Raw genomic sequence first — 14,449 nt, 5'->3', positions numbered from 1 at the left:
CTCTTTTGGAAAGATAAGACTAGCCAAACTCTTGGGAAAGCACATTCATCTGGCCCACGTATCATTATTACTGCAAAACAGTCCTGACATCTGGAAATTCTTCTTGTTTTGTTTGAGGAAAAAGTCCTTTCAAATAGTCAAAATTTTTATTTTCACTTTAAAAGTCTGTTTAAAACTGCAAAATTTATGGTCCAGTAGAAACACCTGCTATTTAGCATATTCTCATTAAGTGGTTATTACAAAGGTACATTTTATCTTCTTCAAAAGATACTTCACCATTTATTTGCTTCAAATGACCTTTAAATATCAACAAAGAGCCTTTAAATCCCTGAAATTTAGCTTGAAACTATAAATTACATGAGGAAAGACAGGAGAGGAAGTGTTAACCTATGTGTGTCTTGTCAAACTAGGACTTTGAGATTTAACTGCAAATGTTCCGGAATTTTAGCAGAAACTATGAAGAAAGAACAGATTCCCTACCTGGCCTCATGGCATATTCACCTGTATTGGGGAATCATCCTTACCATCTCTAGAGGAATTATGATTCGACTGGTCTGGAATGGAACCCAGGATAGTCTAAAATGGTATGGTCTGAAGCCTCCTCAGGTGATAATATGCAACCAAGTTTAGAACTTCTGAATTAAACTCTAGTCTATATTTGTAAAATGTCAAACAAAATGAAATACAGAGAGTAATTTATTCCACCTGCCAAATAGTTGGGATATACACATTTTTAAAAATTACTAAAAAATTCTGTAAAAGAAAGGCAGCGACTAGGTTACAGGAGAAAGAAAATAATTCAAAATTGTCTTTAATATTTGTCCTGTCTACATTCTCATTACTTTCAATGAGTAAATGTTTTCATAATTGCTAGCATTTAGAAATAAAGTCCTTGAGTAAAGAAGATTGCTCTTCTAATGTGGGTGGGCCTCACCTAGTCAACTGAAGACCTGAATAGAATAAAGGCTAAAGGCAATTCTGCCCAGCCTGAGTGCTTGAGTTGGGACAGCAGTTTTTTCCTACATTCAAAGTTGAACTGAAACGTTGGCTTTTCTTGGGTCTCTAGGCCTCTGGCTTCCAGATAGGAATTACATGTGTGCTGTCCTGGGTCTCCAGATTGCCAGCTGGAGATCTTGGGACTTATGTGCCTCCATAATGAGATGAGCCAGTTCTTCACAATAAACCTATTTATCTATTGACAGATAAACAGATTTATGTATATCTTATAGATACGAGAACTTTGACAACACTAAAACCATGTACATGTATGTATTAGCCAATTAGGATTCCAATTGGAATATTGGTTCTGTTTCCCTGGAGAACTCTGGCTAACACATATACATACATGGATTTGGTGTTGTCATTGTCGTGGTACATGTAACATCAGGGTATCAGCCATCATCAGATGGCTATCATGTTACCCTCACTCAATAATAATGTTCAACTCTGACCCTATGCCTGACTTTCTTAAAGATCCCTGGGAAAGAGAACTGGCAGAGTTTAGAAATTCTAGAATCACATAACCTAACAAGAGTAGAATTTTCTTGCAGTTCAGTTCAGTTGCTCAGTGATGTCCAACTCTTTGCAAGAGTCAGTCACTCTTTGCGACCCCATGGACAGAAGCATGCCAAGCTTTCCTGTCCATCTCCAACTTCTGGAGCTTGCTTAAACTCATAGTCATTAAGTTGGTGATGCCATCCAACCATCTCACCCTCTGTCGTCTCCTTCTCTTCCTGCCTTCAATCTTTCCCAGCATCAGGGTCTTTTCCAATGAGTCAGATCTTCGCAACAGGTGACCAAAGTATTGGAGCTTCAGCTTCAGCATCAGTCCTTCCGATGAATATTCAGGTCTGATTGATTTCCTTTAGGATTGACTGGTTGGATCTCCTTGCAATCCAAGGGACCCTCAAGAGTCTTCCCCAAGACCACAGATCAAAAGCATCAATTCATACACGCAGAAATTGAATCCAGGTCTCCTGCATTGCAGGCAAACCATTTACCAACTGAGCTACCAGGGAAGCCCCGAATTTCCTTGCATGTATGTTTAATTTCTAAGTTGACTTAGAAATTGGTAAAGTGGTAATCAGCATACAATGTAGATATCCCTCAGCTTAAAGGCAGATACTTACCCAGTAGTCCTGGGACCAATAATTGGTATGGCAGATTACAGAGATCTGATTAGTTGTTGAGGTCTGGTGTTATCATGTGTCTTTTTATTTTTGTTGAGATTTGTCCTTTTGAACTTATTTGCTGCATCTGTTACCCTCAGACCAATTTGGAAAAAGTAAGTTGAAAACTCAATTCTTAACAAAGCTGCCAATCACTGACTAATGGGATACATTCAATCCTGGAGAGAATCTTACAAAATCAACTATCTAAAGCTCTGTACTACAGTGACCCTGAGGCAATCTGACACTTGCTATAAAGGACAATCTTATGCTTCCCTTTAAAAAGCAGCTTATATAAATTCTAATTTTATTCTAACTTACATGCATTGGTGTAAAATTACCTCATTAAATCGTTGTCTCCTTATTTCTAATCAGCCATTGTGTTCTGATATTTAGCTTTCTTTTGAATTCCCATTGCCATTTTTATCATTTATGCAACCCTTATCTATTTTTTTTCATTTATTTTTATTAGTTGGAGGCTAATTACTTCACAACAGCAACCCTTATCTAATATTGGGCTTCCCTTGTGGCTCAGCTGGTAAAGAATCACCTGCAATATGGGAGACCTGGGTTCAATCCCTGGGTTGGGAAGATCCCCTGGAGAAGCGAAAGGCTACCCACTCCAGTATTCTGGCCTGGAGAATTCCATGGACTGTATCATCCATGGGGTCACAAAGAGTTGGACATGACTGAGTGACTTTCATTCATTTCATTCATTATTTAATATCTAGATCACTGTTACAATTCAGCCTCTAGTTTGTTCTAACTTTAATGCCATCTGTAAAACACTGGTTAATTTTCTTAAATATTTCTTTAATATTACTCTTCTATTAACATAATTCCAATAGCCTCATATAACTATCAATGTCAATTTTTCTATTTTGTTACCTGTCAAACATCTCTAATACTTCATATTAAGTTGCACTTCATATTTCCAGCATATACCTTCCCTCACTCAGGCCAATTGAAGGATGGCTAGGAGTTAGGTGAAGGGAGAAGAGGAGAAATGAACTGTAGGGGACAGGATGTAAGTGAAATAATATGGATGGTTGAGAAGTTGAGTATGATTAGACTTTGAATACAATTTGGGGAGGGTTTTCTTGAGGTATGTCTTTGAGGATGTTTCTGGATGATATGAATGCTAGAATCTGTAGACTGAGTCAAGCAGATTGCTCTTCCTAATGTGAGGATGCCTTATCTAGTCAACTGAGGGCCTGAATAGAATAGGGGAAGGGAACGAGAGTGACAGTAGATCAGGCTGGTAAGGCAGGCAAGAATTAAATCAATCTATCCATTGGCGTAATAGAGCATTCTTGTTGTATTATGAAGTCACTGAGATCACCTCGGAAGAATTCTAGGACCCTGTGTACTTTAGAAAGAGAACTCTTGAGTTTTCTTGCATGCATGCATGCCTTGTTGCTCAGTTGTGTCCAACTCTTGTGACCCCATGGACTGTGGCCTGCCAGGCTCCTCTGTCCATGGAATTTTCCAGGCAAGAATACTGGAGTTTGTTGCCATTTTCTACTCTAGGAGATCTTCCTAACTCAGGGATCAAACCCACATCGACTGTGTCTCCTGCATTGCAGGCAGATTCTTTACCCACTGAACCATCAGGGAAGCCTGATGCATTAACTTGAGGATAGTTTAAAGGCAGAAAGACTAGTTTAGAGACAGATGGGGGAAAGGGGGCAGAACGATAGTTGAAAATAAATGTAGCATGAAGAGAAGGAGGGCCCTAAACTCTCCAAGGACATACACTCATCTTCTTAGCCTTTAGCCTCATTCTTAGTTGTCATTTCATACATATTTGCTGAACAGAATGGAAATTTTATATAACCTCTCTGACTATTCCAGATTTTGTGCTCTTTAACTTTATAGTTTCACCACATGATATTGGAATATACAATATTTTGCTCTGTGTTATTCATTATTGGTTCATAAGTCTTAAGGGTGTCATAGTTATGAACAAAAAACTATGGGATCACAAATTCATACTGACTTAGGTTCAGCTGTTGAGTTCCATCCCTTAAGAATTTTGCAAACTTGGTTTAAGTTATTTAACCAAGTCCCAGTTTATTAATTTCAAAATTGAGGATGATGATACCTGCCTCGTAGGGTTGTTATAGTGATCCAAAGTGACTGGATGAGTGCACATTCTGGTACATGGCACTCACTAATGTTTTCCTTTACCTCTTCTCCTTCTCCCCCAGTTAGGTGGCTGTTTTATTCAATAAACAGTATTATGCAGCTGTTATGCATATATTACACTTTTAGGTTTGGAAATTAAATAGGATACTTTTCTTGCCTTTCGGACACTCCTAATTTTGTAAATAATATTCATTTCGAACAAAGTAAGAGGCTTTGAAGAAGGGAGTGATTAATTATCCCAGAGCTGCTGTGGGAGCTCTAGAGAATCCTTCATGGATTCTCCTAAAATCCTTGATTTTAGGGACAAATGTACAATGTATCTTTGTATGCAACACAACATCTAGAAGAATGGTGAACTCAACAGTCTCAATAAATCGGTTCCCAGTGGGTAAGTTAACATTATAGTCTCCCTGATGCCCTTTCATCTTGCCACTTCCCTTAAAACGAACACTGACACCAACCCCTTCCGTGGCAGTGCTGGTGCCCCAAAGCTCCTCCACATACGATTTCCTCTTCAGGGGTCTGTTATCATGCCTATGCAGGGGACTGGTTTGGGGGCAGTTTATATTAGCTCATGCTTGCTTTTTTGCTGTGCTAATGACCATCATTCAGCAATCTGCACCTTTATAAGTGCCTTTGAAAACTTTGATAATTTTGTTGTTGTTGTTGTAGTAACTATGAAAATAATAAAACCTGAGAAGTTTGTTCTCTGGGGTGATTTCAGATCAGATTTTTAGGCTCCTGCCCTTGATAATTACCCAGGTCCCTTTGAATCACTCTATCCTGACTTTGGAAATGGCAACCCACTCCAGTATTCTTGCCTGAAAAACCTCATGGATTTTCCTCCCGTGGAGGAGCCTGGTAGGCTGTAGTCCATGGGGTCGCAAAGAGTCGGACACGACTGAGCAACTTCACTTTTCACTTCACATCTTGACTTTGTTAGGAGGCCCTGCCTGTGATAGAAAACGTCTCTGCCTTGGAAAAGATATCACAGAGTCAGGGAGAAAATCGCTCCCCATTTACAGAGCAAGCCAGTCGTGAGGATAGATAATTTCTAAGCCACTGACTTCCCCACTAAAATACTTTCTACATGTTGACTTCATAGCCTCTCTCTCTCCTAACCGTTTTCTTAGTAAAGCATTGTGTAATCAACACAGAAATGAGATGAGAATTACAGCTGTAATAGCTGAGGTTTGTGTACACTTGCTTGGCATCATTCTGAGAGCTTCATGTGTAATTTCTGATCCAATCTCAAAGCAACCTTGATTTTACAGCAGAGGAAACAAACGCAGAGAAATTACCTTGCTAAAAGTCACAAGGGTGTAAGTGGTGAAGCTAGGATTTGAGCCCAGGCCTTCTGGGTCTAGAGCCCTCTGCTTTTCATCTTCCTCTTGGCCATGCCAGCACCATGAATCAGCTTTTTTGTTTTCATCAGAATTGTGGGAATACTTTGAAATCTTGAATTATTATTATTGGAAGTATTAAATTGAGTTATTATTATTATAGTAAATATTTGATTTTATGGCTTATTTTGAAAGAAATAAAAATGAGAGTTTGTAGACATTATAAGATTTTCTCTTATCTTTATTCTCCTCTGGGACCACATAATGGCATTCTCTGATTCCAATGTAAGTAAATACACTTGTATTAAGTAACTGTTTTGAAATGAGGGAGAGATGGAGGAATTAGTATCTGGTAGGCATGATGCTCGAATGACTTTAATAATACATCAAAATTGTTTAATAAGTAAATTCTTTCTCAAAAATCAAATGCCATTCAAATCCCTTGTTCTCTGATTAGCCATGACACTTCCACCCTGAGCTATATCTCCTCAACATCTTCTCTTCCCCACCATTGAAACTGACTTGTCCTAAGTCCTCTTTCCATAAGACTTGACCAGGCTGGTGACTATGCTAGGTGATTTTAGTCTCCCCTGATAGCTCAGATTAGGTAAAGAATCTGCCTCCAGTGCAGGAGACCCATGTTCCATCCCTGGAAGATCTTCTGGAGAAGGGAATGGCTACTCACTCTAGTATTCTTGGCCTGGAGAAGCCCATGGACAGAGGAGTCTGGTGGGCTACAGTCCATGGGGTTGCAAAGAGTTGGACACAACTGAGCGACTAATACTTTACCAGGCTGGTAACTATGCTCGATGGTTTTAGGCTAGTGTTCCTGAATGTTAACACCTCAAAGCACCCTGCTCACTCTCACTCTGTATCCCAACTAATTTGTATCTTAAAAAGGAACTTCTGGAAACATACTCTTTTTAAGCTAAATGAAAAACTCTCTTGAGGCTGGTGGAACTGCTATTTGGGTGCATCTGGGTCTCCATTTAAAGCTCCAAATTAGGTCAGTTTAAATATGGGATTCCCTCAGCATTCATAGACCCAATTATCCTGTCCCTGGGGAGAAGGGTGTGCCCTCTAGGTGGGAGGTGTTATGTCCTCTTCAGACACTAAGAGAATTCTAGTGTTAAGGCAGCCAAGTCCTTCAGGACAATTACTGTGTATTTCTAGAGAGATCTCCACTGTATTCCTGGCCTGTGCCTGCACGTATTTCCTCTGTGATCTGGGCCTTGCTGTCTCTTCATTCACAAGATGGGTCTCCTCTGACTGAGTCTCTGATGAATCTGAGCAGAGTGGGGAGAGGACTCAGAATGGAGGGAATATTTCTCATAATCGTGGAAGTCCTATTACTCTTTCTCCAAGAATGTGTATAGAGAATCCGGCTGCATTAGAAATGCTATCCAGTGGGTGGTGGTCCAATGGGAAGGACCTGCCTGAGGACTGGAGTCCTGCATATGGGTTCTCACTCTAATAAAAAGTGTCTTTTAAAACCTTGGGACACTCACTTAGCTTTTTCTCTGTCAAATAAAGGACCTCAAAGTTTTCTTCTAACTCCGACTCGAGGCTTCTCGTTCCACTTTTACTCTTTTTACAAGGTCCCTGTGCCAGACTGCTGGAGTTCACTCCTGTTTCTACCACTGATTAACTGGGTGATCTTGGGCAAGGTTTTCCTTGTCTCTGAGACGTCACCTCTTGTTTGAAAAGGGGGTATTGATATAAGAACTGTTATTATTATCATTGTTCTCATTCTGGGACCTGCATGCCACTGATTCTCCCCTCGCCTTCCATGGCGTTTCCTATGCCTTCTCTTCACAGTTTCATCAAACTTCTTAATTCATTCACAGACAAATCAGTTAATGTCCAGGACAGTAGTTGAAGCTCCCAACATAGTCTGCATTATTGCTGCATTAACAGAGCTGGGCTTATAAACTCTAGGTGAGAGATCATTCAATGATGAATAATGACAATAACCTTGAAGAAACTAAGATTACTAAGTTGACTGTGAAGAAATTTTCTTTAAAAAATCTAAATTCTTCTGTATTCAATACTAGAATAGTCTATAGAAATAAGGTGTCATAATTGTTAATTCTGCTATGTATCAATAAACCTCATATTCTTAGGTCAATTCAGCATTCCAAAAAATGGTGGCTTTTTAACTGCTACAGGAATAAAAGACATTATTATGTCATTGAAGGAAGGAATGTTTTTTATAGAATTGCAAGCCAGTTTGCTCACTTAGTCATTCTATGTGGCCAAACTGTCATATGCTAATTCTCCTTAGCCATATTATTGACTGGAGCAGAACCCTGTATATAATCTTGCAAACTAGAGGGAGTTATCTTAATTCTTCTTCTTACTTTCCTCTTAGTATTAGCAGGGATGAATCTGGAAAATATTTTCCATATGACTGTTAACACCTACAAATATAAAACTCCACATATATATCCAAATAAGGAAAAAAAAACAGTTTATACATCTTTAAAAGAAAATAAAATTAGAGAGCTTAAGAAACCAGCATATTTTAGTCAAGACAACCATGTTTATAAAGGGAAATATTTTAATTGTGGATTTGGATCCATCAAAACTATTCACCACAAAATGTCAATGTATTAAATTAAAAATTTAAAATAGTTTTTAAAGCTGACAACCTGGTTAAATAAGGTTTAATGGGATAAAATGAAAAACTGCTGATAGAATCAGCAGTAAATATTTGTTAATTACTGCCTGGATTTTACCTTATCAGGCCAAGGAGCAGATGGGACTTAGATTTCTGTATGGAAGGTCACTGAAGTCCTGCTGCTCCCTTTCCAGGTGCTTTCCCTGGGGGAGTTTGGACTGTGAGGACTGCACTTTAGAGGAGCCTGGTTACTGTTTCCATGAATAAGATAAAATGGTGTTTATCCTCTGTGGATCAATACCATCTTGTTTGAACTTATTGAGTCATTTAGAGACACAGAAAGTAATGAAAACCATTGTGCAATAGTACCCAGCATAGTACCCAGCGTCCTGAGGGATGACAGTATTTTAAAAGACAGTTATTGAACCAGATTTGTAACATCAACTGGCTGTATGATGAAACGAACATGCACTGTGACAGGGTGTCCTGTAGGTTTCAGTGGAAAAGGCTTTGGACTCTTGACTAAGAGTCTTCTTGAGAAACATTCTCTAAAATAGAAATGGTATAGGATGCTTGTTTTTTGGAATAAAAGAAAATAATAAATTCTCTTATTTTCTAAACACATATGATTTGTCTTTGTGACTCATCAAAACTTCATTGTTTATGTACAGTGTTTGATTTAAATGATATTAGCATTGTTTTGACAAAGAGGAGCTAATGGGGAAGTTTGGGAAGTTTTAAGAAACTCTGAAAAGTTTTAGGAAACTATTGGAGGTTTATACCAATAGGGAAATGGACAGGGAAGAGAGTTTTGCTGAATTTTTGAATTCACATTGCCAAGGACTATGCTTAACTAGTTTTGCTTTATCATCTCCTGTGATCTTTACTAAATTCTGCAGAACAAATTTAACCCCCATTTTATATTTGAAGGGGCTTCCCTGGTGGCTCAGACGGTAAAAAATCCACCTGTAATATGGGAGACCTGGGTTCAATCCCTGGGTTGGGAAGATCCCCTGGAGAAGGGAATGGCAACCCACTCTAGTTTTCTTGCCTAGAGAATTCCATGGACAGAGGGGCCTGGCAGGCTACAGTCCATGGGGTTGCAAAGTGTCAGACATGAGTGAGCAACTTTCACTTCATTTTTACATTTGAAGAATCTGAGATTCAGAGTTGAATATCATGCCTAAGGTCACAAACCTAAGGAATTTGGGAACAGGCATTCCAGCCTAGCTCTGTCAGGAGAAAAGTCCAGTGTTCTGTCTATAATTAATTTGAAAAATCTCTAAGATAGACATACTCCTGTTTGACGGAAGATGGTTAGACTCTAAGTTGCCTTAGAGGTTTTTGATCATGATTATTGAAATAGTGATGGTTTCAGTCAATTCTTGTTGCTATGGATACTGGACATGGACTATAAAAATGATTTGTTCTGTCTTCATTTGTGTTCTGAAGAATACCATTTCTGAGATAATAGATGTCATCAAAAGAAGATGCACTCTTGTAAATTAAGCTTAGGAAACAAAACATTGCCTACTCTCCTAGATAATCACAATGAATGAACATATTTGCTTGCTGCTGTTTAGTTGCTCAGTCATGTCCTATTTTGTGCGACCCTGTGGATGGTAGCCCACCAGGCTCCTCTGTCCATGGGATTTCCCAGGTAAGAATACTGAAGTGGGTTGCCATTTCCTTCTCTAGGGGATCTTCCCAACCCAGGGATTGAATCCAAGTCTCCTGCATTGGTAGGCATGTTCTTTACCATTAAGCCAAGAAGGAAGCTACTTATACATAGAGTAAATCTCCTTGTGAGGACAGTCTCATGGTTTTACGCCTGGGCTCTGGTGTCAGAACACCTGATGGGGTGCTTAGCTCTGCCACCTCCTAACTGGGTGATGTTCAGCCCATTCGGTAACTTATTCATGCCTCAGTTGTAAAATGTTATAATAGTATCTAACATATATGGCTATTCTAAGAATAGCTTGAGATAAATGCATGAAAAGTACTTAGACTTGCACTTGGCCATATGCTTAATAAATATCTGTTATCATTATTATTACTCAAAATACTCATGTAGTAACAAGATCTGCTTTAATTGTCTAATTGCCATTTCCTCAACATACTTAACAACACAGTCCCCCTTTGGAAGCCACATGTATTAACATCCGCTGAATACAGTGTAGGAAAGGTTACATTTGGAACAACACAAAACCAACTTGGTATTAGCCCAGGTGAACATAATAACTAAATATTCAGTGTTTTCATATCCACTATATTACTTCAGGTTTGTCCATAATAACTAATTTCTTTTCTTTTCTTTTTGGACAACCATCTTTCCCCTTCCTTACATTTGATAAATAATAAACTGAAACAGTAAAATGTGACAATTTTCTCAAATGGAGAGTATCTATACTATTCCAGAAAATATGGTCCTTAAAAATGAACCTGTAAGTCATTTGTTTATTACCTATATTTAGCAGAGGAAGGCTTCAGTGCTTTAAAATAAGTGATTTTACTTTTATTTCTTAACCTATGCTCTATTGTATGCATCTCAGCACATATAATAAAGAATTTTTCAGGCCACACCACCACATCTTTGATGCTCCTAAATTATAGCAAGAGTTAAATTTGCCAACACATGTTTTCCAAAACAGTAATCCTGCCCAATGCAAAATAATGCTATGTTAGTCATCTTCTTGAAGACACACAGTACACAGCTGAACAGTCCAAAAAACTTGTTTGACTTGGAACACACTTCTTTAACCATTCTCCATGGAACTTACTCTGGCAATTATAGAACAAAACTATTTCAATTAGAATATTTAAGAGATTTCTGGGAGGAATGGGATATTCCTGGTAAGTGTCCTGATTGATTTCCTTTTTTAGATAGAATACCATCATAGTCTGATTGTGAATCATCTTTTCGGAGTGAACAAAATGATCACGTGAAATATATCCACTGCAGCACAGCTGCCCAAACCATCCTGAAAGGAAAAGATCTAATAATTAAGCCATCTGAAGGTAGAGATTTAATACACTCAAGACCAAAGATTTTCCATGACTTTTTTTGTTTCGTTTTCTTGTGTTTTTGGTGGTGGTGCAGGATAGAGGAGGAAAGGAATTGAGAGAAATGATTATGTGAAATCTAAAGCATGGTAGAAATTATGACCCCCACAGAGAACGCAGAATCTGTCAGTGATGTTAATGCCATTTCTCTTGTTAATTACACTTTTATGCTTCCCCAGATCCGAGGACCAGAGCAGACAGTCAACCACAACTCTCCCGGCTGTCTGCCTATTGCTGAATACATTTCTCAGAAACATTAGCCTGGCTCTTGAACCTGATGTGATAAATCTACACTATTTTTTTACCCTCAGAAATTGATTAAATCAAAGAACAAAAGCTGGTTGTTGTCTCATTTTGAGATTATATAATCATCCTAATATTTTCTTTTGTTTTCAGATGGCTTTATCAGTATAAAAGCAAACTAGAAAAATCCCTGAATTCAGCTCTCTTGTGGAAGCGCGTAAAAGCTGTTTCACTGCATTTCCACTGATCCACACGGCACAGTTTCACAGAGTTGAAATAGAAAAGTCAAAACACATGGACCATACCTGAGTGATTTCAGAGATCCCCACCCGGAAAAGGTTTCCTTGATTATGGCGAATTCAACGTGTCACTCTGGTTATGCTCTAATCATCATATCAAACTCCAAAGGTTCAGTGGCTTTAGGTTTGGTTTACAATTCCTGGGAGTTAAACTTTAACTCACCCTGTCTCTTGCATCCATGCAGCCCTTTGACCAGATAATTGGGTCACTACAACCCAAGCAGAATCTACAAAATTACTGTTGTCATTTGTTTACCATATTAAAATGAATTTTGTATTAAAAATCATTGAGGTGAATATTATTTTGATGTGTTTTAAGTGACACATATTTTAAAAAGTAGAACTCACTGCAATTTGGATAACTAAACTTTCCTTTATATTAGCCCCCTTGTTTTCTGCTATCCCAAAATGATATTAAGCCTATGGTAATTTAAGAGAATGTTTCACACTCCTTATATCATTGTATTACATGGAATAAAGTGGGGAGTTTTAGGTCAAGTATGCAGATAAGTGCATGCTTAGAAAAGTAGAACACACAAGATATTTACATAACCAAATAAATAATGTCAGATCATGTTGGGTAAAGCAGGCTTCTTTTTTATACAAGCTGCTCATTCAGATTTTAAGATAGCTATATAATCAGCCATGTACTGAGGTTATATGAGAGCCAAGGCTGTTCATTACTTGAAATCTCAGTGGCAACTGTGTTTTTATTAAAGAATAGGCAAATGTATTTCCAAAGATATAAACTCAACATTCTCAATTCTCTGATAAGAGCTCCAGTCTATGGAGGAAATTTCTAAGAGTCATAAAGCCCACTGAAAAAAATAAAATCCCTCCTAATTTTGAGTAAATTGTAAGGGTTTATAAACCACAGGCCCCAACACTAAAATTAGAGGACACACTTAGCTTCAGCTCTAATAAGAGGAGTTTGCTTTCCTAGGAACCAACTACTAACAGAAGTACCTGCTCATTCTGTGTTTTATTTTTTTTTACAGCCAGTTATTCCATAACATGGCATAGAGGAAGATAAGTCGATTGCTGACATCTGGTAATATAGAGCGTACTGTTGGAATGCTAGTTCTGCCCACAGTTTTCAGCTCTCAAATACAAGAAAGTCTAGATATTCCTAAACTTTTCCCAGAGCAATGCCTGACAACGTTAAGCAAAAACACTCTGGGAACTGTTGCTTTGCCCTGGAACTGTGACATTGGAATGAATCCTGAGGGAGGCATCAGGCCCCTCCCAGCTGACAGCTCTCTAAGGAGTGCATCTCTCTACAACCTCCTCAGGAGTGGATGCCCCTCAACAGGCAGTTTTTTCAGTTTTCCTGGTGAAGGCTCAGTCTGGGTGTGTGTGATTTCCCAGTGTGTGGGGAATTCTTACCCTGAATTCACCTGGTGCTGCAGAGAACTGTCGATACTGTGAGCTGGTCAGCCTGGGAGGATTTTGTTGGTCGCTTGGTATGGTTGGTGCCTGGATGGTGAGGAGTGGAGAGGATGAAAAGAAAGCCAGGGGTTTGAGGTATCTCATGGAGTAGCAAAATACGACAGTAAAAGAAGGCATTATATTAACTAATTATTTAAAAATGTATCAGTTTCCTATTTGAGGGGTCCTGGCATTCTCTGTGGCCTTGGGACAAAGAAAAACCAACTGATCAGAATGAGATCAAATAGATGACCTTGATCTCATCTGTCTAATCAAGGGAAATGAAGTTCCTTGAATGGCAAGGCTTGCTTTCACTATGTAAAAATAAACCTAGGTTAGCCCTCCTGGGGCCTCGTTATCCTGGGAGAGAGAAAGCAATGATCAAAATGTTATACAATGTAAACAAACAAATTCGGTTTAAATAATGACTGGTAAATATTTTTTATTGTTTATTCTTCAGTTACCTAAGGACCTACAATTTGCCAAGCATAGATGGACATTTATTTATTTAGTTTCACACATTTTATTATAAGTACAATTTTCAGAATACCATAAAACTGCTATAAATGGGCATGTATGAGTACACTGATACTAGTTAGTTGATTTCCATGGCTAGTGTAGGACTCATTGACCAAGGTGTCTGAGTTGTTATTTTTTCACATTTAAACTTGTAAATTTTTAAAAATTAACTTCTTTTCCACCCTTAGTGGAATATAAAATACTAATGATAATAATGATAAGGCTAATTATTCTTAAGACATATCATACCGTCTTTACTTTTTATGATCCATATATGTAGTTTTTTATATGTTAAGCATAGAATGTTGGTCTTTTTCTGTTTTATACAAGGCAGTCCAGTAGATTAGATGAGTAATTTTTTAAAATGAGGGTTGAATTTATTAGTAGACTGTAAAGTCAGGATACTGAGTCGTATACAACATATTCAAGCCAGAATATAATAGAAAATACAAAGTGAATTGCTTCTAGAAAGGGTATGGAGTGTTCCTGAAACTTTTGTTTCAGTTCTATATATATGTGTGTGTGCTGTTTTTGATATAAATTTTATGTTTTATATTGTGAAGCACAGTTTGAAAAGCTTGCAGAATACTGTGTTAGTCTTTAGGTATTCAGTGGTTA

At 38.1% G+C, this 14,449-nt stretch overlaps 1 protein-coding gene across 4 annotated transcripts in view; it reads right to left on the bottom strand.

Annotated features, from left to right (window-relative positions):
- A1CF (APOBEC1 complementation factor) overlaps nt 1–11,966 on the bottom strand; it is an 82,645-nt gene extending 70,679 nt beyond the window's left edge. For 2 of the 4 annotated variants that reach the window (XM_043926627.1, XM_043926626.1), the window contains exon 1: nt 11,891–11,954. The gene's annotated coding sequence lies outside the window, so the exon portion shown is untranslated. Of the gene's footprint in view, nt 1–11,890 lie in introns of all 4 variants that reach the window. The other 2 variants (XM_043926623.1, XM_043926624.1) reach the window with 2 other exon arrangements.
- Between the last annotated feature and the right edge of the window lie 2,483 nt (nt 11,967–14,449).

Source organism: Cervus elaphus, chromosome 15, assembly GCF_910594005.1.
Source record: "Cervus elaphus chromosome 15, mCerEla1.1, whole genome shotgun sequence".
NCBI lineage: Eukaryota > Metazoa > Chordata > Mammalia > Artiodactyla > Cervidae > Cervus > Cervus elaphus.
This window is presented reverse-complemented; position numbering and strand designations above follow the sequence as displayed.